The sequence below is a fragment of the Triturus cristatus genome, chromosome 9, assembly GCF_964204655.1.
Source record: "Triturus cristatus chromosome 9, aTriCri1.1, whole genome shotgun sequence".
Taxonomy (NCBI): Eukaryota; Metazoa; Chordata; class Amphibia; order Caudata; family Salamandridae; genus Triturus; species Triturus cristatus.
The window spans coordinates 38,128,224-38,154,679 of NC_140592.1; positions in this window are offsets into that span (position 1 = coordinate 38,128,224).

Here is a 26,456-nt window from a genome sequence, read left to right on the forward strand (position 1 = left end):
TCGAAGCCAGTCTGCCTCTCCTGAAAGATCTGGAGGACCCTGAACCGCGGGAGACTATCGCTGCACTACGTAGCCGGGCCGACCTGGCACGAGAGAACTTCAGCGGTGGAAAGGAGGCGGAGGCCACGGGGGTCTGGAGACTCACAGTAACCTCGGACAATGAAGGGACGTTGCAGTCGTGATCTACGAACTTGGCAACCTGCTGTTGACCGGTTTCTTTAATGGACACGCACATGGTGCGGGGATCGGACGAGGGGCATGGGGCAGCCATTCCCCCACACGCAAGTAGAAAGTTATGGGACTTAAGCACTCTGCTACGTTGGGGTGGCGGGTAGTTTTAAATCCGTTGGGCAGGGAGGCAGGGAGGAGGGAGGGGGGACAGGGGAGTTTTGGGAATTTTGGTTTTTGTTCGGTTTTAGGTTTAGTTACAACACATTGGCAGGCTTGGCAACTCAGACCTGTTGGAGGGCCACGGGGAGATGCGTGGAGACGACTATTTTCCACCACCCTACATGGCAGGGGAATCACATAACAACATCAGCGAGGCCACCGTTAGCTCCACGAAGGAACAATCACAGCAACGCAGTCCCACACTTAATGTCCTATCGTGGAACGTGAACGGGTTGGGAGATAAGATTAAACGGGGGCTGGTCTTGCAGTATCTTAAGCGCAGGGGGCCGGCAGTGGCACTCCTACAGGAGACACATCTGGTAGGCTCGACCACGAAAGCACTGGACAGATGGGGTTTTAAGATGGCGATACACTCTGAGTTCACGACTGGATCCCGAGGGGTTGGCATACTGGTAAATAAGCGCTTCCCACTGATTCTATTCGACTCTCGTAGGGAGGAACTGGGCCGCTTTGCGGCGCTCACCTGCCAGTGGGAGGGTAGAATGTATAATATGGTAACAGTATACATCCCACCGACACTCCACCAGGATACACTCCGGGCTTTAGGGGAATTCCTGCTGACACTACCACCAGGGGACCTTATTATGGGCGGGGATTTCAATGCGACTATGGACCCGCTACTGGACAGGTCATCCTTCCGAGACCACGGTGGCGCTACCCCCAAGCTGCGCGAATTCACGGAGGCACTCGGCCTCATAGACACCTGGAGGGCCCACTGTCCTGAAGACCGACAATATACCTTCCACTCAGGGGCTCACAACACCCTCTCCCGTATAGACTATATCTTCACGTCACCCGCGGGGTTTAGGGGCATGACCGACATATCCCACTTGCCCAGGGGCATCTCGGACCACTCACCGGTAATGATCTCATTTACACTTTCTACACCGCAAAACCGCAGGATATTCCCAATTCATCCGGGATACCTCAAAATCCCAACAATTCGCAAGGCCCTTCAGGCGACGACCAAATATTATTTTGCTGAAAACATGGACCCCGAGATAGGACCTGCAACTCTGTGGGAGGCGTACAAAACAGTCCTTCGTGGACAAGCAATCTCAATGATTACAAACTATAAGAAGACCCAGCAGCTTGAGGTGCTTGGGCTTGAGCAGGGGGTAAGAGAGGCGGAGGCCGAGCACGCCACGCACATCACTGATGACACCGCACATACCGCCCACATGGTGCGGCAGGAATATCGCTCCTATCTTTGGGAAGCCGCACGAGCCAAACAAACGGCTACACGGCATACTGTTTACGAGCAGGGAGACAAAGCGGGCAAACTGCTGGCCTGGCTGGAAAGGCGGGAACGGGCGGCGCGTTGGGTGGCGCGGATCAGGCTAGATTCGGGTGACTACACGTCGGAGCCGCGGCAAATCGTAGAGGCCCTAGCGGCTCACTACAAAAAGGTTTATACGCCGGAGGCCTCGTCCACGGTGGCGGAGAACGAGGCCTTTCTCCGAGACATCGCGATGCCACGGCTGGCCCCGTCGGACGCAGAAGCCCTAGAGGCGGACCTGAAGGCGGAAGGGCTCACACTAGCAATCCTCGCTCTCCAGGCCGGGAAGGCGATGGGCCCGAACGGAATTCCGGTGGAATTCTAGAAGTCGAACGCTGCCCACGTAGTCCCGCATCTACTGGCCATGTACGAGGACAGCCTATCTACAGGGATACTCCCCCCGGATCAGAGAGTAGCTACCATAGTGGTGATTCCGAAGCCTGCCAAACCGGCGCATGAGTGCGCTTCCTATCGCCCAATCTCATTGCTAAACGCAGAGGCAAAGATTCTGGCAAAGGTGCTGGCGACGAGGCTGCAGCCCTATCTTACGGCCTTGATACACCCGGACCAATCGGGATTTATGCCACGCCGGAACACCGCCTTAAATATACGGCGGCTCCACGGAATTCTCGAGCGCCGCACCTCAATAGAGGAGGATGCGGCCATCCTCTCGTTGGATGCGCGGATGGCGTTCGACCGGGTGGAGTGGCCGTTCCTCTTCGCTGTCCTCCGTCATGTGGCACTCGGCCCCAAGATATGCGCATGGATTCAGCTTTTGTATACCGCGCCACTGGCACAGGTGGTGGTCAATGGCCATATCTCAGACCCCTTTCCGTTGGGGCGGGGGACGCGGCAGGGCTGCCCCCTTTCCCCGCTCCTCTTTGCTTTGGCGCTGGAGCCGCTGGCGGCCTGGTTGCGGCAGGACCCGGTGATCTGGGGATTAAAGTGGACAATGGGGTGGGAAGATCGCATTTCCCTCTATGCTGACGACATCCTGTTATATTTGGCCTCCCCTGCGCGCTCGATCGCCTGCCTCCTGGATATATGTGCATCATACGGGAGAGTGTCTGGCTACGAGATCAACTGGGAAAAGTCCATTGTCTACATGCTCCGCGGCTCCCCACCTCGGCTCCCGCGGGGTTGTGAGATTCGGGTGGTTACGGACGGTTTCAAATATCTGGGCATATTTATTACAGCGGACAGGGACCGTTTTGTGGCGGAGAATCTAGCGAAGCCGCTGCAGCGGTTTCGTAGCGACGTCAAACATTGGCGCACCCTGCCCCTGACACTACTGGGGAGGGCTGCCCTCTTTAAGATGATGGCTCTCCCTAGATTTTTGTATATACTCCAAAACACCCCCTTCCCGGTGCCACCATCTTACTTCGCCGCCGTCAATGCGGAAGTCACCAGCCTACTATGGGAGGACAAGGCGCCACGGATAGCACTCCACAAGCTCACCAGGGGGTGGTACGATGGTGGGATAGCCCTCCCAGACTTGCGACTGTATTATTGGGCATCGCAGCTTACGGTGATCAATCAGTGGTTGCATGCGCCAGGGGAGGACCCGGCATATCGTATGGACCGGCATCTGCTGGGGGCTGCAGGGGTCATGGGAGCGCTCTACAATCACAAGAGGGGCCGCTGCCCCCCAGGCCCCACGGCACACACCCTCCGGCTGTGGTTCGAGGCGCAGCGAGCCCTGGGCTGGGCTGGGAAAATAACCCAAGCTACTCCGTTGTGGGAGGCGAAACAGCTGGGGGTATTGCGTACTACCAAGGGGTTCCATCGATGGGACCTAATTGGCATCTCCAGGGTGGGAGACCTTTGGCAGAAGGGAGAAGTGGTCACATTTACCCAATTGCAAGCAGATTTCGACCTGGCCTCCACCGAAGGGTTCAGGTACATGCAAATCCGGCACGCACTCCAGGCAGCTGTCCCGCCCGGAACCCGGCTTCCGGAGTCGTCGCCTCTGGAGGACCGGCTCCTCACGGAACATCTGGCACAGAGGGCGACCTCCCTAACATACAGAAAACTGATAAACAACCGGCCAGATCCATTCGCAGCCCTTAAAGACCGATGGGAGGCCGAGCTGGGGGAATTCGACGAAGCGGACTGGCAGGCGGCGCTTTCCTCCCCTAGGGAGGTGGGCGTCTCACCTAGACTGCGTCTGGTCCAACTTAAAATTCTACACCGCACATACTACACTCGTACACTCCTATTTAAACTGAACCGAACTGACTCCCCGCTATGCCTGAGGCAGTGTGGGATGGAGGGAACCCTTTTACATACACTTTGGGAATGCCCGGCCATAGCTCTGTATTGGAAGGGAATTCTGCGCACGCTCTCCCAGGTGACCAAGGTCCCAACACTCCCGGAGCCACGGAGATGTCTCCTTAATGTCTGGGAACAGACTGATCACAACAAGACCACGCAACTCTGGGTAACACTGGGACTTATGCTGGCAAAACGCAATATTGCCCAAAAATGGGGCTCCAGCCAAACTCCGACCCTCGCCCAGTGGTCCCGAGACATGGACTCCACAATGGTGGTCGAAAAAACTGTCTATATTCACAGAGGCTGCCCCAAGAAATGGAACCGGTGTGGGGTGGGTGGAATGCTTATAGAGGAAATATATGTGAACCCCCGAACGACACATCAGACTCAGACCTCAGTGACCCCGAATAGGCGAGATATCATTGGTCGATACAAAGTGATGAATACTGTCTTGCGCAGCAAAAAGGAGCTCTCTGTTTTTCACCATGTCATGTATGTCCCGCGGCACTTTCACTGGACCTTTACTCTACTGAACCTGATGCAAATGTGTAATGTTTCATGTTTAAACTTCAATAAAAATATTTACAAAAAAAAAAAAAAATCATATGATGTAAAATAGATCTAATAATAATTGTGTAATATTAAGTATATGTATATAGAACCATACACTCATATATATTTATGTGTGTATGTTATATAAGCACATATTTGTATATAGTATTAAATGTTATATGTATTTAATTAACATTATATTAGTGTTATATATTATTATATTTAAGATTTACTATTTTAACTATATATATATATATATATATATATATATATTAAAAAATGAAACTTTTGTATGTTTTTAACAATATTAATATGAAACAATATTTTTTTTCTAAATATTTGTACTTATCATTATCAGTAGCGGCCCGTCCCCTGCCAAAGTGGCGGGGTGGGCTATAGGAGGGAGCTGGAGAGGAGTGTGAGGGTCTGGATACAAATAATAATATATTTTTTTTAAACTTGGAGGCTCTAACTGTGAGTAGCCACATTCAGGGTGACCTAAGTTAATCACTTAGGGTTAGAGAGGCTCCAAATCCCAATCACAGGGCACATCTACAGCCCAGAACACGGGGCAAGGGAATTTCCCGACCACAAAAGGACAAGCTCGAAGTCTCAAATATTCATCTAACTTTGACATCCCCCAATCCACAATAACACGGAACCACACCTGTCTAGTACAAAAATATTAGGGGCATATTCTCAAGGAGCTATCGTCGAGTTATCGGCACTTTATCGCAACCAAATTGGTGATAACTTCTTCGCCCAATTCACAAGCTGGTGTAAACAGCCGATATCACCAGTTTTCCTGCGATAGCATCCTCAAAAAACATCGCCACAGATGATCCCGGCAACTATCACTAATGAGATGCAGAGTAGGCGTTCCCGAGGAAAAATCAGCGACAACACCACACCTCAGCATTTTTAAAAAATATATATTTTTATTAGAACAGGAAAAAATTGGTAAAGTAAATAGTTTACATGTCAGTTTACATATCAAATAGCAAGACCAATACATTAATCAAGCATAGTCAACAGTTATAAAAAAAACATTTCATATTACAATTTCCAATAGCAACCTACAAGGAATCAGACTCCCACCGCCTCCAACTAGAATCTCCTAACTACATTTTAATTAATAAGTTACATTAAATAGGATTAATAAATAAAGTGCAAAGTGCCAAGTGCAAGTCATTTTTTTTTTCTTTTTAGTGTCTGACGAATATAAGAATACGATAACTTCTTCAAAGTGCCGCGTGCATATATAACTTATTTTTTAACTAGTTTGTGATCATCAGGTTTCATCTATGAACCCATAATTAAAAAAAAAGGTCGCCAAATACCCCTATACCTTACCACAGCTCCTACACGTTTGGCATAGGCCTCTTCAAGTCTACAAGTCCTCGTCATTTTATTAAACCAATGTTCAACGCTAGGTTGTAGACTGGATCTCCAGTTTTGCAGAACAAGTGATCTGGCAACTGCAATAGCAATTAAAATAAAATACTGCAGATTTTTTGTAAAACTTTTCACTTCTCCTGAAGAACCAAATAGCACCAACATGGCTGACGGACTAATTTGCATGGATAAAATCAAAGACATTTCCGCAAAGACCCTCTTCCAGAAATATTGTAAATCATTACATTAAAAAAATATGGATCACTGACTAAATATCGAAGGTCACAATATCGACCTACAAAAATATCGGAACAAAAATATCGATATCAAGAATATCGACATCCTATCTACAACATGGTAAGTACAAAAATATCGATAATTAAATATCGATGTCAAAAATATTGTTAGTAAAAATATCGTTGTTTTTTTTAGTTTAAAAATATATGTAAAATAAACCAAATAATACTTATAAATAAGATAAACATAATTAAATATATTTTATAATATGTAACATTAATAATTAATATATATAATTTAATAAAAACATTAATTAAACATATACATATAATATATAATATATATACTTACTTAATAATTAGTTTTAATTATTATTTTAGTAACGTATAAATTATTAATTTTGTAAAAAAATTACCAATACATCTATACACATAAAACAATAACATTAATAAATATTAAATAATTACATATAGCAAATAAAAAATAATAATTTTAATTTGAATATTTTTATTATTAATGATATATTACATTAGCTGAAATAATATAAAACATATTAAATATCAGAGAAAATAAAACTACTACTCCAACTCCAACAAAAAAAACAGTAGGGAAAATGTTGGATAGCGTAGGGCTAAAAATTACTATTTCCACTACAGGGAGTGTAACAATAGGGAAAGTGTTGGATAGCATAGGGGTAAAAATAACTATTCCAACTCCAGAGAGTGCAACAGTAGGGAAAGCATTGGATAGCGTAGGGGTAAAAATAACTATTCCAACTCCAGAGAGTGCAACAGTAGGGAAAGCGTTGGATAGCGTAGGGGTAAAAATTACTATTCCAACTCCAAAGAGTGCAACAGTAGGGAAAGCGTTGGATAGCGTAGGGGTAAAAATTACTATTCCAACTCCAGAGAGTGCAACAGTAGGGAAAGTGTTGGATAGCGTAAGGGTAAAAATTACTATTCCCACTCCAGAGAGGGCAACAGTAGGGAAAGCATTGGATAGCGTAGGGGAAAAAATTACAATTCCAACTCCAGTGAGTGCAACAGTAGGGAAAGCATTGCATAGCGTAGGGGTAAAAATTACTATTCCCACTCCAGAGAGTGCAACAGTAGGGAAAGCGCTGGATAGCGTAGGGGTAAAAATTACTATTCCCACTCCACAGAGTGCAACAGTAGGGAAAGCGCTGGTTAGCGTAGGAGTGCAAATTACTATTCCCCTCCAGCTAGTGAAACAGTTGGGAAAGCACTGGATAGCGTAGGGGTTCAATAAACATAATAACCAATTAAATAATTTGTTATTAAAAAATTGCATATTAATAATTACTTTACAAAATAATTATTAATAAATACAAATAATTTAAACTAAATATTTTAATAAATAACATTAAATTACATCCCACACAATTCCCCCTTTAACACACAACACACTACACATACAAAAAGCACAATAAATGTAACTATCAATTTATCTATTATTTAAAATTAATAATACATTCTTTATAATTAATATAGTTATTAATTTACTAGTTAATAGATATTAACTACCAAATTACAATTAATCAAAAATTAATTATTAATTAACAATACATTAATTAGCAATAACAACAAATAAAATGAAATAATAAATTATTTATATTTACTATATTTAACTAACTAATAACAATTAATTGCCAATTAATAATTAATTAACTATTAATTAATAATAAATACAAATAAAAAAACAATATCATTAATTATTTTAATTTAATTACATCCCACCCTATTCCCCTATAAACCCACAACCCACTACACATATACATTCACATAATTAATTTAATTATCAATTAATCACTTAATAAAAATAAATCACCAATTAATTATTAATTAACAATAAATAAATTAACAATCACAATAAATAAATATTAATAATAAACTAATTATAACTAATATAATTAACCAATTAATACAATTAATTTACAATTAATAATGTAATTAACAATTAATTAATCATAAATACCAATTAAACAAAACATATTAATTCATTAATTTTAATTACATTACTTCCCACCCTATTCCCCTATAAACCCACAACCCGCTCTGATACTAAAACGCTAAATTTACTTTAAAATAATTATTAATCTCTAAACATTTATTTTTAAATGTATTAAAATACATTACAATAATCTTTAACATACAAATAAAATACATATAAATATCGATATTATTGACATCGATATTTTTGCTTACGATATTACTTACATCGATATTAAGTACTTCGATATTATTTACATCGATATTACTTACCTTGGGGTCGATATTCTGTCCATCGATATTCTTGACTTCGATATTCTGTCCCTACGATATTAACAACTCGATATTATTGTTGGTCGATATTAAAAACTCGATATTTTGACTAACCACCAAAAAATGTATGTTCTCAGCCCCATTCACCCTCTCTGTTACAGCGAAAGCATTTATTCAGGCAGGTTAGAAACATTTTAGACAGTTTCAGGGGTGTCAAATATAGTAACCATCTAGATAAAAAATTCATTCTTTTAAAATTGGTGCCTCTAAGAGCTTTATTCGCTAGATCACTAAGCTGTTTCCACTCTCTGGTATTGAACTTGCACCGTGTCTCTGAATGAATTTTTTCAACATTCTCAACGACCAGCCTGATCTGTGATAAGATCACAAAACAGGTGATAAGGCGCGGTAGCAGCAGGAAATTAACACTTGCTCTGACCTGGGGCAAAGTTGGACTACAACCGGCACCAGAAAAGGGAGCCCAGACCCCTGCCACACCTGAAGAACAACAGATGTCATGGAGCCACTGATCATGCAGCTCGGAGCCCCAACAGGGCCACAACACCCTCCGCCACCACCCCCAGGACGACCCCCAAACCCCCACACGGCCCCCCTCCCTGACCAAAACTGAGGCAGCGCAGACAAAGACAGCGACCTCCTGAAAAGGCACCAACCTCACAGACCCAACACCAGGGAATGTCATTGCCCACCATAGACACAAAAGGACAACCATCCTACGCATCCTGACCACCATTGCCCACAGGCTGACGGTACCAACACAGCGGACAACCAACATCCCTCCGCATACAAAGCTGCTGGCTGAGCTGCACCTGTTGGCCTCTGGGAACCTTCCAACCAACAAATGCCAGATTCGGATGAGTCCCACAGCCAGCACAATCCATGTGCATGACAACTGCCTCGATGCCATCATCAGCTTGGTACCCCAGTACCCATAATCCCCCCACGATGCACAGGAACAGCTGGAGACCAAGCAAGGCGTCTATGCCATAGCTGCCTTCCTGCACGTGTCAGGGGGCAATTGATTGCACACATGTCCTACTTGTGCCCCCTGGTGACACTGTACACAATTACCTCAACAGAAAGCACATGCATTCCATCAATGTGCAGGCAACAGTGGACTACTTGGGAATCGCCACCAATGTCGTCGTCAAATACCGAGGCAGTATGCATGATTTCTACCCCTAACCACAGTCCATCACCAACCAGCAATAACAGGATGGCACCCATGGAAATGCACTGCTCGTTGGCAAGTACCAAATGAACACACCAGAGCCCCCAACTCCACAATCATGCAAATCACAACTCTGGGAATGCACATGTCACGGACTCACATCCAACATGACAAACAACATGCCCACCCACCAGACAAGACAGCACAACTTACTGTGGTAACCTGGGCTAGCCATGTACATGAGCCATCAACTGCATGGCACCTCAGCCACACAGTAGCTGAGTGTGAAGAGAGGTGGGAACCAGGCATGTGCGACGGAGGCAAGTGACACATGAATGAGAAGGTACACAATGCCAAGTGCGGCAGAAATGTGCTGGACAGACTTAAGTATGCAGACCACAGACATATCCATGTCTACATGCACTGCTGGTGTATGGAGTGTAGTGGACAGTGGACGCAACCATGTCACACCAGCCAGTAGGGAAGATCGCGGAAATGTAGCTTGTGACGTCCCCCCCTGTAGGCATGTGCGGAGTGGGCTGGCCCGGCGTACGCCAGGCCAGCGTAGGGGTGTGAATAAAAAGCACGTAGATCTGGGCGTGGTTCGCGTTGCCGTCACCGTGAGCAGTGTTGCCTGCGATCCTGTGTGCCTGCTGCACCCCAGCCCACTTGTCCCCGACCCGTCATGGCCGCCTCCGCGCAACCAGGCCTCACTGCACACCTGCCGACACCGGCGTGTGTCAAGTAGGGCCCACCACGTGCCGGCGCAAGACTCAAGACCGAGGCCCGCGAGCCCAGCAGCCTCCTCAGACCATCACGGCCTCCGGTACACAGGCCCGCTGTACTCCTTTCTCGTTTACATACTCCACCGGCCTACACAGCTGCCAGGTCGGTCACACATTTGGAACTGAGTTTTGATTGCGCAATTGCAGAGCACACACTTCATGGCTGCATTTATGTCACTATACTCCCTTTGATGTGGTGGCACAAACTCTGTGCCTAGCATCCTGCATGACACCTGTCTGTGGTCCCTTTCTGACTACTGCCTTCTGCCTACACTGCCTTCGAGTAGGTCACACAGTTGGAACTGAGTCTTGATTTGTGACTGGCCGAGTTCATATCATTGAACGCATGGAGAGAAGTAAGAGGAAGACGTGGTGCAGTCCAGAGGAGAAAAGGTTCCTCGATACAGAGGTGATTGAACACTGCCAACCACTGCTCTGGTGTCACTAACTCTGTGCATCGCGATCCAATGACAGGTGGCTGTGGGCCCCTGCTGACCGCTGCCTCGGGCCTACACTGCGGTCAAGTAGGTCACACATTGGGAACTGAGTCTTGATTTATTTATGGCAGTTTTCATTTCATTGGACCGGCCTCATCGCAGACTGCATACCCCTACAGCTCCAGTGCCACTGAGTCTGTTCCCCGACAGCCATGGACACTTACTGGTTGAACTTTGTTGGCGACTGAGTCTATAGACTGGGGGTTGTCTTCATCATCATTTCGGTGATACTGATTTTTAGGCAAAAACAAGGCTGTAGCATTCCACTCCTCAATTTGCCACTTCCGAATGGCTACTACCCTCTGCATCATGCCCTGGAGGACACCTTCCACTGTCCCCGGCAAGCCTCCGCCACATTCACCTTGGACATCGATGAGGACCCGCTCATCTTGCGTGGCCCATCTGACTGCACCGCAAGTCACCGTTCTGTGGCAGTGTGCCTGTGCCGGCCGCAGTGCATCTGGGGCCACTAACTCTGTGCAGCTCAAGTCAGGGACCCTGTCCGGTGAGATATTGGATGGCCTCTGAGACAATGGCCTTGGGGTCCTCAACGCCATGTGTCTGTGGTCCAGCGCTGTCCGCTGCCTCTGGACTCAAATGCGGTCCACCAGGGCTCACATATCAACTCGAGTTTGAACCGGCCCGAACGTCGCATCACCTCAGGATGCACACGCCACCACCGCCATGACCACCTCCAAACGCCAGAGTCGAAACAGCCGTACTGGCAGACCAACGGAGTTGCTCACACCTGTCGTGGATGCCATCATCTGCCTGATACCCTGCTCAGCACTCCAGGTGCCACTGACTGAGTGCACCACGACTCATGGACCATTTCTGAATGAGTTGCGTGCTGTGGTGAGCTCAGAAAGCAATGTCACCTCAGGCAGTGTGGGAGACCTGGGATGATGATGACGAAGATGATGCATGTGTAACACGCACCACAGCAGCTGCATCAGGAATAACCCGAAGGGACACAATCCTCGACATGTTTTTCACATGAGCATGCACATCTCTAGTGCCCCAAACTCGGTGCACTGCAACTCACGGACACTCCTGTTGGCATGTTGGGTGACCTCTGTACTTGCTCCGGCTACCACCATGATGCTCCGCAGTTGTCTCTGTAATGCTGGTGTTTTCTGTTTAAATGGTGTTCACTGTACAAGTTGCTGCCAGCACCAACCACTCCGTGCAGGCTGGCCTACTCTCACCCCACACCCATCCAGCACAGGCGTCACTGTACATGTGGCCCTGCCAATAAAGGGGACGGGCGCATGTGCCCATAGCCAGTTACACAAACTGTCTGCATGTGTCCGTGTGGTCATGATGTATGCATGAGGGCCCCGGGGCCTCCAACATCACATTGTGCTGTGTACAGCGGATGCAACCGTGTCCCCGCTGGCAGCGTGTGAGACCTTGGACATGTAGCTTTGTCATCAGCCACTCGATGCCTAAGGGGAGTAGCCTGGGCCGTCGTACGGAGGTCCAGCGTGGGCGTGTGGATGATGATTCCGTGGCTCTGGGTGTGGTTCATTGCAGGTAATGTGCACATGCATGTGTATCTGTCGTGGTGTGGGTCTCCTTTGTGGGGTGTAGTTGGTCCCTGATGGCACTTGAACACCCACGTATGTGATCTAGTTCAGGGTCCATGAGCTCTGACCCCACTTGCGCCTGTTCGGCCACCTCCTCTTGGCATTCTGACACCTGGCATTGGGATGCGATGTGTGCCTAGGTGACGTGTTGGGAGCCAGCCGTGGTGGAGGGTGCTTTCTGCTGTGTGGTCTGTGCAGGGGCTGGGGTCCCCTCTGTGTGGCTTGTCTGCCCTGCTCCTGGGGGTGGGTTGCCTAACATGTCCATGGGCTGTTGTAGGGCGTCGATGTCGATGGTGTGGTGGTCCCCTCAAGCATAACTGATGAGTGGTCTGGTCGGCTCTGCAGGAGGTGTTGTTTGTCCATCTGCAATGTGAAGGGGAGATGCATGTTGACATTGTGTTGAAATGTATGTTGGCACATTGTTCTAATTTACATGCAGACTGTATGACTGTGTACATTGTGACTGTTTGCGAGGTGCTGTATATTTGATGCGGGACAGTGGACATTTGGACTACATGACGGATGTGTGGTTGTACACGTGCATTTCCGTCTCACAGTTTCCTGCTATGTTAGATGTGATTGGCCTGTTTCTGCGCATGAGCGGACCCAGTTGTGTCCTCTGTTCTGCAGTGTCGGTGTTGCACTTTGTGCCACATTGTTGTCGGATGTGCTGTAATTGCTATGTGTGTGTGCTGCAGTGTGCTACGGGGTTCAGGGACATGATCCAGGGTGATTGTGGGTGTGCAGTGTGCTACACATCGTTGTGCATGTGTGCCATTGTGCCCATCGCCCCCGTCCCCCCAGTCCCTGGTCGTTACTCACCCTGTTGATGTTGTGTCAGGTCCTCTCGAGCTGTGTCCTGACTCCCACCTCCTTGCATCGTCTCCACACTGATGACTGTGGCCCCCGTTTCCTCCTGCTCCTCCTGTGGCGCAGGACTCCCACCTCCTGTCGCCGTTGCTGCCTTCCTGTTGGCAGCGGGTTTGTGCTTGGTTTGGCTTTTCACATCATGCTAGCGCCTCGTGGCCTCCTCCATTGCCATCCTTGACACTCCGACTGCATTCACGTTGGTCTAATTGTGTGTCAGTTGATGTTAGTGTTCTGTCACCTCTGTGACGCTGATCTGCTTTTCCTGCGGACTGCACCCCGTCTTCCTCTCACTCTTCTCCTTGGCCTTCCCCGACCACGTTGTTCCTTGCTGGTGGTCTGTGGGGCTTGTGGGGTTCACGCTGGACTCTGCACTCGGTCCGGGTGCATCCATGGTGCTCCGCAGTTACTTTTTTTCTCCCTTTTTTTTCTGTTGCTTTTATAGTGCATTTTCCCGCATGACACATGGGATTTGCAGGCCTGTGGCTGGTTTTTGCTGGTTTTTGTATCGCGATTGGCCTCATCGCAACTTTTTTTGCGTTGGTGTTTCGCATTTTTGCGGCGTCGCGTTGACTTTATCGCAGACATTTGACGCGTTATTATGGACTTATCGCATGGTACCGCCGGCTTGGGAATCTCATGTTACCACGGTGTTATTTTCCCACAATAGAATGCAATGTGAAGAGTTGCGTTAAGCTACTTTTGCGGTAGTTATCACATGTTCTTGAGAATATCCCCCTTTGATTTTAAAGTTTCTGATAGGCTCTTGACCCTCACTGGTGGACCTGGTCCTTTTCAGCAGGGTTATCCCTAAATCTTTTGCCTTCCTCCTATTTTTCGGACCCTCCTTTTGCTGGCTTTATGATTCTGGGCACTTTACCACTGCTAAAGTGCATATGCTCTGTACTCTAAACATGGTAACATTGGCTTATCCACAATTGAATTATCTAATTTACTTGTAAGTCCCTAGTAAAGTGCCCTATTTGTACCCAGTGCCTGTAAATTACAAGCAACTAGTGGGCCTGCAGCACAGATTGTGCAACCCACTCGGTATGCCTTAAAACATGGCTCAGGTCTGCCACTGCAGAGCCTATGTGTGCAGTTTTACACCTCAATTTTGACCTGGCAAGTGAACCTACTTGCCAGGCCCAAACCTTCCCTTTTATTACTTATGTCACCCCTAAGGTAGGCCCTCTAGGCAGCCCCAAGGGCAGGGTGCCGTGTATTTAAATGGTAGGACATGTACTTTAGAGTTTTACATGTCCTGGTGGTGAAAAACTCCCTAATTAATTTTTCACTACTGCAAGGCCTATCTCTCTCATAGGCTAACATGGGCCTTGCCTTAAAACATCTTTTAAGTGTAACTTCCCACTGGGAGCAGATGGTAAATTGGAGTTTGGTGTCTCTAAAATCAGATCTTTTAGTAAAGTTGTTTTTTAAATGGCAGGTCTGAAAATGCCACTTTTAGAAAGTTGGCATTTTCTTTCTTTAACCATTCTGTGCATCTGTCTGTCTCTGAATGCCCGTTTGGGCCAGGGTGACAGCTGGCCTTTGTGCATTCCTTCTAGACAGCCACACAAAGGCAGCTGGGGTGTGACCTTTACATCTTGATGGCCTATCACCAGGCTGATGGGCCTTCCTGCGGTAGATTAGGAGGGAGGGGCTGACACCTGCACCTGAATAGGGCTGTGCCTGTCTCCACACACAGAGCTGCATACTCCCCTGTAGTGTGTCTGGAGCCAGGGAAGGAAGGGTAGTGACCTTGTGAGGATCAAAGGCCTCTTTTGTAGTCTTCCCCACTCCAAAGACGTATTTTGGTATAAGTACTGGATCTCTGACACCCCCAAACTAGTTCACTTCGGAGTCCTGAGGAGACTCTGCAACTAAGAGGAGCTGTGCTGCCAGGAGGGACTGCCACTTTGCCACCTGCTACTGTGTCGGCCTGCTACAAGCTGATTGCTGTGTCTCCAGGAGGTACTGCCACTTTGCACTGTGCTCTGCTGCGTTGACCTGATGCCTCTGCAGTGAGGGAGGAAGGATCCTACCCTCTACATCCAATTACCCCAGAACTCCAAGAGCTTTCTGGTTAGCCCCCGGTTCTTCTCGAGGTCTTCGGCAAATCAAAGACCTTGTGATCTGCCCTGCATTTACATCTTTCCTGCAGAAGCTTACCTGACAAGGACCAGCGCTCTGCTCTCAGGGAACCCGAGATCCTCATGGAATAGACTATTACTTTTCTACCCCAGTGCATGTACAGCGCAGATTGCTGTTTCCCCAGTGAGTGTGGAGCCCTTTACTGTCTCTCTCAACCAGCACGTGTGTAGTGCTTTATTGCCCCCCTGAACCAGTGCGTGTGAGGGGCCCCAGCGATGCCGCCACTGCGCTGGGGGAAGCCAAGCCAAAAGATTGCCTAATTGGAGCCCTCACACCGTTCTACAACAGTGAGCGCTCTGTTCCCCGCGATCGCCGCAAGATTAGCGCTCTCCCCTCCCGAGAGTCTAGGATCAGCGCCTCTCATACTCCGGTAACGCGGCACACCGGCTGCATTTTCTAAACCAGGTACTGAGCCCACAAGGTCTGGATGATTCACTCTTGTCCACAACGACACAGAGGGCAGTTGGGGGAAACTTACTTGTCATACCTGTCCCCGCAAGGCTGATCAGAAGCCTCTTCGGATTCAGAGGTTGAGATGGCTGTGTGGAGGAACTGTAAAATTACCGTAATGCCCCAAGTATATGCGCAGTAGTTTTCCTGCCATTTCAACAAAAGGGTTCGGAACTCGTATACCCTTAATTGGATGAATGTTCTCTATACTGACAATGTGTACTCCTTAAGGAAGCAGCTAAAACCTTTTTGTTTCGCTTGGAGAACACGCACTAGCGCTGCTAGTATCGGACATTGTGGAACTGACTGCAGGCAAGTTTGGAATGCCTGTACTGGAATCAAAATTACCGTAATAACCCAGAAAGAAAAGCATCTGTTTTGAAAGCATGACAAATGTATACCTGTTTTAATGGTGAGTAACTTGCAATATACTGATTGGATTTTTGTTATTTTGGTTTTATTTTACCCAGATAAATGATCTATCTTTTTTCAACCTGGTGTTGAGTCGTTTTTGTAGTGTTTGCAGTGAATTTCTGTGAGTGTGCGTGCTGCACAAATACTTTGCACGCTGCCTCTAATGATAAGCTTGCCTGCTCTGCACCGCTACCAAGGGGTGAGCACAGGTTATATCTGGTGTGTGACTTACTTGCTCTGACTAGAGTATTGGGTTTTAGCTGGCTTAGGTATATACCTTATCCAACCAGAAACCCCATTTCTAACACTCACTGTCAAACATTAAGGGGCCCCAGTTCTATTTTTTAGTCCAAGTCCAGGATTTGCATGGGGGGTGTGGGGGATCTGTCCTCTCCGGTCTGGCTGGCAGACTCAGATGAGCTTTCTGGCAGCTCACGCCTGGACCTTCCTCCGCTCTTCTGCTGACGGGATACAGCCTTTACAAAAATGTTTTACCACATTGTACCTTTACCACAATGTTTTTACCACGTATATGCCTGTACAACACATGCCTTTACCACACATTTAAGGTACATAGGGTGGCAGAGCGGGTAATGGCATGTGTTGTAAAAGTATATGCATTCTAAAAAGATGTGGGGTGAAAAATGCATTGTAAATGCGTTATGCATTATTCCGTCATACTGTACAATCCTGGCTCCTGTAGCCTGGTGGCCCCTCTGCCCAGCCCTGCTAGGAACTTGGAAGACACTCAGTGCAAGCGCTCATCCTGGCAGGACACTCTCTAGGCACATCTGGTGGTGCAGTCTAGTCATGGGAGTCATGCTCTCTCTCTGCACTGAACGTTGCTCATCTCTGCAGCATGTGCATTTACTTACTAGGCTGCCCTTCAGGTTTTAGTTAAGTTGTACTGAAAATCAGTGGCAAATTGTTCTTCATTTCATTATATTTTAAGACACACTGGTCTCTACAACTTACTTGGTGCCTATTGAATAGTGTCGATCCACGACTGACGTCTTATCAGGCATATGGCACCACTGCCCGCTGCAAGAGTCCTCACGGTGTGTCTTCATTGCAATGAATGACTGTCACAGATGTTTCACAGTCCTGTCATCTTAGATGAGGCTGTAGGTTAGTGACCTTCTTTTTCAGGAGCTTTGAATTTGTTTCAAGATATTATTAGAGCTTCTCATTGCTCAAAAGGTTGTGAGTCCTTTCTGATATTTCTCTCTTTCAATGCACTTTGTTGTTTTGTTTTACTTGCAACAAAGTGTCACTCTAAGTGTCACACAGATGGCAGTTCATTGTCACTCATAAGTGCATTGAAACCATGGAAATGTCACATATAAGCAATCTGAAAACTTGGCAGCTATGCCTCTGCCTGTTAAGTAAATAACATTATTTGCAAAAATATGTTTTCCAGGTACTATTTTTGAATTCCCTGAGTGAATATTCAACGTTTGAAGCAGCGTCTGCAAAACCCGCAGATACAAAGTCAGCTGCACTCATTGCTTGGAGAACAAAAGCCGCCACGCGGCACTTATCTGTTCTTCAGCGGCTTCTGTCTCCAGTCACCCCGGCGCAGCACCGTCTGCTGCTGCGTTTCACAGCAGTAATTATGTTATACAAGGGTTTCATAAAGTGTTGATCTGTGGTTCCTGTGCGTGAAGCTAATTTACTGAAATCATTCAAACTGGAACCAAATGGCCGTGCGAGAGCTCGCTCTCTGTGGCGGTGGTTTTCCCGCTTCCCAACACTGATTACGTGTCTAAGAGCCTTTTGTATTGATTGCGTATGAAGAGCACGCAGGCCACTCAAGTGATTGCTCAACTTGAAAGGAAATTGTGCAATTTTGAGACTCGCATTGATTTGGATTGTGCATTAATGCTCAAGTTTCACGTCACCGGATGGAACCATTCACACACTCCGCTGTGTAGAGGCACCGCGGTGAGAAGTGGATCAGCAGTGGTTAAAGATGGCTGAATGATGGCTTTCTCGGAAATTGGTACTAAATCATAACTATCAGGGTTTGTGCACGAAGGAGCTCTGGGCCTTTCAACATAATCTCTTCGTCAGATCATCACAGATCTTCCCCATTGGTCACATGGACCTTTGTTGGTTGACGTGAAGCACTGAAAGAGAGTAGACATCAATAATACATTTATAACTTGTGAAGCCAATGTGACTCCACAATTTGGACCAAGAGTCACCAAATATAGTTAAAGGGTTTTATTTTTGATTAGCAATCAATCCAGTATATATGTAAACCAAAAGTATGTTCAATGAGTACAGCAATACAGCAGATAAGCTGAACTATGAGAAACAGAATTGTGATAGCCATGTGAACAAAGAAGCTAATTAAAGCCAACAGGTGTTCCATAAAGAAACTTCCCTTCTCTCTACTAAACATAAGTCAGTTATAGGATCATCTAACAGGGATCTCTATTTAGGAAGCATAGACGGTGCCAGCATGATCAGACTTCAGTAGAAGTCCTGCATAAAAGAAATAGAAGTTAAGCCGACAGCTTCACACTTGCAAGAATAAGGCAAGCAGAGAGGTCTGTACCTCTCGAAGACTAAAGAAAATCTGCTTTTTCTAACTGCGAGCAGCCAAATTAAAAGTAACAGTAGATTCAGAAACGTCCTTATCTCCTTTTACACCGCCAGGAACCAACACAATTGTTACTCAAATAAGCATCTGCAACATCCCTTCAGTTTCCCATTGTATCGAAACTTGGACTGTAGTTCTTAACCTTGAACATGTCTCGGACCTGGTACATGGTGGATTCTTCCACGTTCACTGGCAAGTTTCCCCCTCCAGGCCTCTCTATCAGCCTCTAACATGAACAACGAGCCTTTCTCTAATGAACACGACTCTTGATAATAAACCTGCAAAGGAAGACAGAACATGATGGTAAAGCAGAATGCCATTCATTTCAGGCCTGGAGTCAGGTAATTTAAATGAGCATTTAATATGCACTTCAAATACATGGTTACACGTGAACATGCAACTTTCATAGTAAATGCAAAACATGAATAAAGGAGTACATGTTTACAAGTGCAAATATAACTTTCAAAATGAAAGTAAATATGACTTGAAGTGTAAACGTAAAACATGAATAAAGGATACATGCCTTCATGTTCAAATTGAACATTAGTGCACACGTGTATAAATCTCTATTACTACAGTGATTACATTTCATTAATATGTTTGAACGCTTCACACACGTTAATCAAGTTAAGGCACACAATGACTATAATGTCAAATGCAAGTGTATAATTGCATTTCTGTGACATGCAAGGGTGGAGTCTAAACGGTGCTCCTCCATGCGCTTGAACTGGATTCTTGGCCAGCCACAGAGAATCATCTTGACCCCATGCAATATGCTGATGCTGGGACACATGCAGCAGAACCAGAGCGCATCTGCGTCTGCTTCACCTTGTGGAGCATCACAGGGCTCCTTTGTTCCTTCTCAGAGAGACCGGCTGCATAAGGCTTACTTCTAAGTGGCCTCCTGGCTGAAAGCAGGTGGAGACAGAGCATAGCTTGAACTTCAGACCTGACCACCACACCCCTCAGCCCATCAAAGGAAACATGGAAACACTCAGTCAGGAGTATTTCTTGACAAGGTTTTAAGAAATACACAGATTTTAAAGTGTTTTTGCTCTTTAAAAGTCGTTGTCTTTGCAAGATGTGTTGGTCCATATGTGTTCTGTAGGAATGCCAGGTATGTCTGCCTATGTGTTTAACTACACTAATAATCATAATGTGCATAGCATGCAGAACTAACTGATATTTGGCACTTATTAATACATATTTATTCCTATCATCTGAACCTTTTTTAGCGATCTTAGATAAAAAAAAACATTTATTTAGTTGAAACCTGTTGGGATGCGAATGTTCCCTTAATGGGAAGTGAGTGTGTAGCCCTACCCTCAATGCCTGACTGCATGTGAAACTGGTATTGTGACTTTTATTTTGGCCTTGGCGTCACGCTAATACAGCCTTTGTTGGGAAGTCCTGCCTGTCCCATGACAACACAAGGTCCAAGACCAATCCTGTGACCTAGAAATGCACACCAAACCTGGTCAATAGAGACAGTAGACCACCGCCCCTGTCCTGGCTGCATGAGGAAACGTGGTGGTGAAAGTATGCAGATTTATAGTTTGAGCGGGCCTGTTTCTGTGCGTCAGTGAGAGCATGGTCTACTGGCCCAAGTCATGTAAAGTTTCACTGATAAGTGAAAGCCAGTACTTTGTGCTGACATCCTGTGTGAAAGTTGTGTGTGTGCGTGCATGCGTGTGTGTGTGTGTGTGTGTGTGTGTTTTCCTGTGTGTGTGTGTGTACACAGTGGGCATATGATATCTGTATGGTGGTAGGGAACTATTCACTAAGGTAAATTTATACTTGTAAATTTACTCATGTGTAATTCTACTCCTGCACCTAGTATAAATCTAGACTTTTGTGCATTGCATTAGACTTACACCTAAGGGTAGGCTTATATGTCTCCACTCCCTTGGTTCACGGGGTAGAGGCAGCTAAGACTGAATTTACAAGTGTAAAGTTACAACTAGTTCATCTTCACACGTAGGTAGAGATCCCTGACAAAGTGGCTGAGATATCCATATGGGAAAGTATATGCAAAATTCTTAACCTTATTATTCTTTAAAAAAAATTAACTATTTTAATATAAAAGGTGAATGTAAAATAATTTGAAATATTTAATATTAACATAGAACTAATGAAATAAAATTTTACAGCACATGAACTAATTAAATGTAAGGTGTACAGAATTATTGATGTAAATATATTTATTTAGTTCAAAACAAATATTTTTTAAAGACTCATTTTAACAAATCTGATAGACACTAGCATTTTCATTTAATATGTTTTAAGTTTTGTTAAAAGTTATCTGCTGAATTAATTTGAATTTGTTTTCATTTTTTAATTAAAGTTTGTTTAATTAGTTTTAAATAATAATACATACTACTTATATATTCTTTTTTTTAACAATAAACAGTATATAGTGGCAGTCGTCACTGTATAGTTATAGTTAGGTTAGATTTTCCATAGGAAGAGCACTTTTTATTTCGCTAATAACTTTGGTGCTATATGATGAATCTTCACAAAAAATCCCCCAAAAAGCTCCTTCCTGGAAAGTTTTGGGGAATCTGTCAAGTGGGGGCGAGAAAAGGGGGGGGGGAGAGAAACACATTTTCAACATGAAATTTCCTATAGGAATTTTAAACATGGATGCAGAAAAAATGGCTGAACAGAATTACTCCAAATTTGGCAGCAATCTAAATTTTTGATCAGAAAGCGGACTTTTTGTGATTTTGTGTAAATCTGTTCAGCCATTTTTGAGAACTTACGGTTAAAAAACAATAGAAATATCTGGACTGATTGTCCTGCAGGACTTTGGCACGATTGTAAATAAACAAAATAGAGCTTTCTATTTGGCCGAGGGGGCATTTTTTCCTGTCCGACGTCATGTTGCCGGTTCTGTGGTACCGCATGTTCTGATTGACTGGCAGTAAGATTGAGAAAAATGTTGTAGCTGACATTACAGGACAAGTCGATTCTGTCCTATGTCCTGAATTTGAATAAAGAATAGGATGTAAGGGGTCAGGGTAGGGGTACCCTGACGCCCTGTGACTTGTGGAGGTGGGATCCCAGACGGACCCTCGTGGGGTACAAAAAAAACTAAATAATTTATCCCACCGGTTCCATGGACCCACCGTTGAGGTCCTGCTGGAGTTCTGTGGGACCCAGCATGGCCACCCCAAATACTACAGCTGGAGTACCGCAAGATTTCCTCAGGAGTACTGTGGGACTGGGATTTTCTTTTTTTTAAACATTGGTTGTGCGCACCGGGGGGTTCGCTGCCTGCGGGGAGTTGGGCCTGGCCCTGCTTCCAAGAGCCGTGTCCAACTCCCTAAAGCCGACGGTGAAAACATATACTCAGTGGGGTAGTTGGGCAATTATGATTTTTTTTTAAAAACAGAAAACCACAGAAAAAAAGCTTAAAGTGATGTACTAGTTAGATATACTAATAAGATCTTACTTCAAGTTAAACTAAAAAAAACAAATTCACTCCAAAAAAAAGGTTATAGTGATATTACAGTTAGGTCTGTTAATAACATTTTACTGTATGGTGGAAAAAAACCTCTTAAAATCACTTTAAAAAAAGACAAATGTTAAAGTTACATTATAGTTAGCTAAGGTACTAAGAATTTAGGTTACATTAAAACCCCTAGAAATCAACTGAGAAAAACAAAGGTTAAAGTGTTGTTATAGTTAGTCCTTGTAATAATATAAAAACGAGGGTTTTATAACAAAAAGAATGCTGAAATTCACCAGTTATAGTTTTACTAAGCTAATTTATTTATTTTAAAAGGTTTCTATAGTGCAAACATGACCCCTGGGGTTATCAGAGTGCTTTACAATTTAGCTATCACGAAAGCCACAGGAAGTAGTAACAGTAAACCAACAGATCAACAATCAACATACAATCATAACAGTCAAATAGAAACAAGCGTGTCCAAGAGTGCCTGGGGAGCTGCGGTTCTAGGCCAGAAATGTCTTCATCAGTATTGCTTCAAGTTCCCTTTTGAAATAAGCAGTCGATGGAATGGGTCGGATTTCAGGGGGCAGGGAATTCCAGATTCTTGGGGCGATACCCGAGAAGGCTCGATTGTAAGTTTTCTTTTTACGGAATTTCTGTGGCTTGAGCAGTAAGATGCTGGCACTTCAAGAGGATCTAGAGCCACCAGAGAGCTCGGGTTTTTGTGTGAGGGATTTCAGGGTGTTGAAATGTAGGACTTTGTGGGTCATGCATGCAATGTTTAGTTGTATCCTTGCTTCATATGGGAGCCAATTTAGGGATTTCAGCTCAGGCGTGACATGATTGTTTCATTTATAACCTACGATGAGCCTTGCAGTGGAGTTGAGAGAGGCCCTTAGTGGAGCCGTCTAAGGTCTCGGAAGGCCGCAGAGGGTTGGGCTTCCGATATCCAGCTTAGAAATCACTAGGGCTTGCAACGCAGCCTTGAAGTCATTGGGGCAGTGGAAAGGTTTTATTTGCCTTAAGATGCTCACTTGGAAGTTCGCTCCTTTGGTGAAAGCACTAATGTGCCTCTGCATGTTCAAACTTTTATCAGGCATTATTCCCAATGAGCTTGTGGAATCAATGATGTGTGATGTGCAATTAAGAGCTGTTATTTGATTCATCCATTCTTCGATGGCTGGTGACTCTTTGGGTGGGGCGATTAAGAGGAATTCCATTTTAAGAGTGTTCAATTTCAGGTGATTAAGGGTCAGCCAACTTTGGGATTTCTGTAAAGCTGAGTTGAGGGTCCTGCTGTGCTCTGCGGAGGAGACTTTCAGGTACAGTTGGGTGTCATCAGCATACATGTGATAGTGGATGCTTAATAGTTTCAAAATTTCTGTTAAAGGCTCCATGAACAAGTTGAAGAGAGTGGGTGAAAGCGAGGACCCCTGTGGTACCCCTAGAGTGAGCGGTAAGAGATTAGACAGAGACTGGTTCACCTTGAATCTTTGGGTTCTATTGTGGAGAAATGAGTAGAACCCGTTTAGAACGGCCCAGAAAGCCCCATCCTGTGTTCCCCAAGGTCGATTAGGCTATCTTGTTTAAATGTATCAAAAGCTGGCGATAGAGTCGAGGAGGATCAAAAGGCAGGATTCATTCTGATCAAGCATTCTTAGCACATCGTCTAAAATGTGAGTGAGAGTGGATTCAGTGTCATGACCCTGACAGAAGCCAGATTGGAATTGGTCTAGCAGCCGAAATTGTTCTATGTAGTTACATAGCTGGACGTGGACATATTTCTCAAGGAGCTTTGCCAGAGTGGGAATGTTGGAGATTGGACAGAAATTGTGTAGGTCAGAGTGATCTTCAGTCGTTTTTTAAGAATAGGGGTGACCTGCCCAGATTTTAGGCAATCCGGAATAGAGCCTTGAAGTAGTGAGGCATTGGCTATCTTAGTCCAGAGTGAGAGTGTGGATGATCTGATCTCACTGTTTGATGGCCAGTGGTCACTAAAGTGGTTAGAGGGTTTCAGTGCAGCAAGAGTTTTGAGAATAGTGTTTTCATTCGAAGTTTTGAATAGCTCCAAGAAGCATTGTTTTTGGGGCGTGTTTCCAGCTGTCAGGGAAGGTTGCGGTCTCGAAGGAGAGGTTGGTGATGTTGCGCAGGTGGGGTGCGATGGAGCTAAAATGTTGTCATGGAGCGGTTATAGAGGTCTGTAAGGTCATAGACATCGGACATGTCCACTGGAAGGGGCAGGATATTATCACTGAGGGAAGTCTGTTTCGCAGGCTTCTTTGCCAGTGTCTGGGTTTCTTTAGCTGAACTTTATTAGCTCTCAGGATTCTGAGATGAGGAAGATGATGCAATGGTGGTATGTCCAGTCACAAAGAACGATGTTCTATTCTGTACTTTTTGTATAGCGCATGGCTACACAAAGGCTTCCCAGCACTTTTCGCAGCTAACGAATATTTGCCCCACTGTGACACTATTCCTTGAATAGCCAGGTCTTCGAGGCTTTGGGGAATGGGAGTTCTTTCTCAAGCTGATGCAGCTGCAGAGGGAGTTCCAAAGCCTGGGAGGGAGATAGGACGAAGAGCGTCCACCCCAGCGTGATCTCAGAATCCTGGGGACCTTTAGTAGGTGGGCAGAGGCTGATCTGAGATGCCTACTGAGTACATAGGGGGAGAACAGTGAGAGTAGTAGTGTGGTACCGCAGCTATTAATTGCCCTGTGGATGATGCAAAGGGACTAGAACTGCACTTTGCGCTCAACCGATACATTCAAGATGAAGGATGTTGACCTTACCGATGACTAGATCTCAGGTATCTCCCTTGATGTGAGTAGGGCTGTCGCATATTTGCGTTAGGTTGAGGTCTACTAAGAAGGATTTGAAGCTATTGACTGACGAGTCATTTGTGTCATTCCAGTGGAGGTTAAAGTCTCCCAGGAAGATCTGGGTGCTGTGAAGCTCTGCGTTACTTGAGATGATATCCATGATTTGTTCTATGAAGGGAAGGTTGTCTCATGGAGGGTGGTAGAGCACGTACAATTTGCATACCTGCCTGTTGTTACATGCAACCTCCATGCACAGGTATCCGCATGATGACAGGGCAGCAGATTGTGATTGTTTGACTGATAGATTGTTATGGTGTATACAGGTGATGTCTCCACTTTGTCTACCAGATCTATCTAATCAAATTATGTTGTGGGTAGGAGGCACTTGTATGTCGAGGATAGGTGCAGATGAGTCGTTTAACCAGATTTCAGTCAGCTACCAACAACTCGTGTCTCCACCATGCACTGCTTATGGCCTGACATGTTTTATCACTCATGATTTGTTCAGTGACATAATTGATGAGATAACTGAGGAGATCGCAAATGACATTATTGATGAAAGATCTTCACAAAGAGGGTACTCCCTCAAGACAGCCAAGCCCCAATATGTGGCTAAGTCCCTGCTATGCACAGCTGTCACCCTGTGGACACCTCTTCTTGGAGAGTTCAGTTCCTCCAGACAGCCCCAACCCAATTACGTGTCTAAGCCCCTACTATACAAAGCCTTCGCCATGCGCCTGGAGAGCTTTTGGCGACCCAGACTCTCTCCTAGGCATAAGTAGTGCTTCAGTGTGGGACAGATCAGTGATCTGTTGAGTAGTCATAGGGCTTGTGTAGAAAGTGGCCGCCCTTTTTCTAAACAAATTAGCATTGGAAAAAGTCATGATGTACAGTAGATAGTAATGACATTCACCCTACTTCATAACCCTAAGGTAGGGTGCTATACACTGTACTCGGTATGAAAACGCAGGGTATGGAAATGGATATACATTGTGAATACTATGCAGTTAGGCACATATTTAAGTCAGGAATAATTTACGCTTGGATGAATGAATGTAGCTAAGAATTCATACATTACGCACCTCCCTAGATATAAATTGAAACCCCCGTAACTTGATTTCTATGCATCCGATCTTTGTAATTTGCACCCATGATCCTTCTCTTTCCTGATTTTTCTGGTGAAGTTCGAGACTCGG